This window comes from Suricata suricatta, chromosome 12 (assembly GCF_006229205.1).
Source record: "Suricata suricatta isolate VVHF042 chromosome 12, meerkat_22Aug2017_6uvM2_HiC, whole genome shotgun sequence".
In the NCBI taxonomy this organism is placed as follows: Eukaryota; Metazoa; Chordata; class Mammalia; order Carnivora; family Herpestidae; genus Suricata; species Suricata suricatta.
In genome coordinates, this window is record NC_043711.1 from 9,852,096 (window position 1) to 9,853,831 (window position 1,736).

Here is a 1,736-nt window from a genome sequence, read left to right on the forward strand (position 1 = left end):
AGTTGGTTAAGCGTCTGACTCTAAGTTTGGTTCAGATCATGATCTTCTGGTTTGTGAGTTCAAGCCCCTACATCAGGCTCCATGCTGACAGCTTGGAACATGCTTGACATTCTTTCTCTCCTTCTCTGTCTGCCCCTCCCCTGCTCAGTCTCTCTGTCGCTCTCTCAAAAACAAATATTAAAAAATTAGTACACTTTACACACTGTGTGTTAGCCAGTTTGGCAATAAATTATATTTAAAAAATAAAATTATATTAACGGTAAACAGTAGCTGCCTATAGAAAGAATGTGTGCATGCGTCTGTGATATTTGGCGATGTAAATGAGATGTAAGGGGAAACTCTTAATGTACAGATTCCTGTAGCATTTAAAGGAATTACAACAAGAAAAAGTATTGATTTCTTGTGCAATGAAAAGTAGAACCATTAAAATCTTAATTTATTACAAAAAAAGAAAAAGTAAAACCCATGTAAGTAAATCATTACTTCTGTCTAAGGCTGATGACGTTCACATCTGACTTCTATGATTCTCACCCCTACAAGATGGCTTCATCTCTGGATTTGGAGGATAGAAAATTATTTTCATATTTTCCAGAACCTGTCTTACTCAAATCTTTCTCTTTACAAAAACAACAATATTTCAAAAGCATACACATTTTTGGAAGGGAGAGAAGTTACTTTCTTCTCTGAACGTTTCCAGTTGCTTTATAAGGCATATGGCATCATTTCTTCTCCTCTCATCCTCCCCTTCCCAAATTGCAGATTCCTTCCAAATATCACTTCAAAGAGACTTCCCAAGTCCACCTCTTACCTCCCCCTTTCAGGCACTGTCTCAAGATAGTCCCATTCGTGAGCATTGGGTTTTAAGTTTATCTTAAAATCATGTCCTGGGTCAGCTGCTTGCTAACTGTGTGACCGTGGACCAATTAGCTCATGTCCATAAGTTTCCATTTCTTCATCCCGAGAATGGGTACAAGAAAGATGTATGAAATAATCTGTTTGGTCAATTAACTAATAACGTGTTGTCTCTTCTGTGTCTGGCAATACGCTACGTGCTTAGCACTAGATATCCAATGGTGAGGCAAATGCACAAATGAATGGACTTCTGTACAAATTAAGGCAAATGCTCTGAATAAAATGAGCACTCTGAAATATTCTTTCCAAAATATAACTCTTGAGATGTTGATTGATATATCGATGAATGTTTTTTTCAATTTTTATACATTTCACTTATTTTAATGCCTAATGGGAGAAAATTTTATGATTGCTTAGGATGATGAAAACTAGAGGGTCAAGATAAAGATAAATGTGCCAGTGGACACCATGTATAGCAAAAATCATGATGGTATCAGAGGAGTGTCTGAAGTTGGGAAAAGCATTTCCCGTTCCCAGTGGTTAGTTCCAAGTGGTGGTTGTCATTACTAGAAGCCCCATGGATCACCTCCAAGTCATGGTCTTTGTGTTTAGAACAATATGGAGGAGGTAAAAAAAAAAAAAAGGTTCAAACTACTTCAAACTACACCGCCATCTTTGCTGGGTCTCCCACTTGTACATGGCAGATGATAGAACTTTGCCTCCATAACCATGTGAACCATTACCTCATTATAAATCTTCTCATAAATATATGTGAATGTGTGTATTTCCTGTTGGTTCTATTTCTCTGGAGAGCCCTGACTAATACCCTGGCCCATGAAGCCTAAAACATATAAATCATGATCTGAATTTTCAAAGAAGATGGT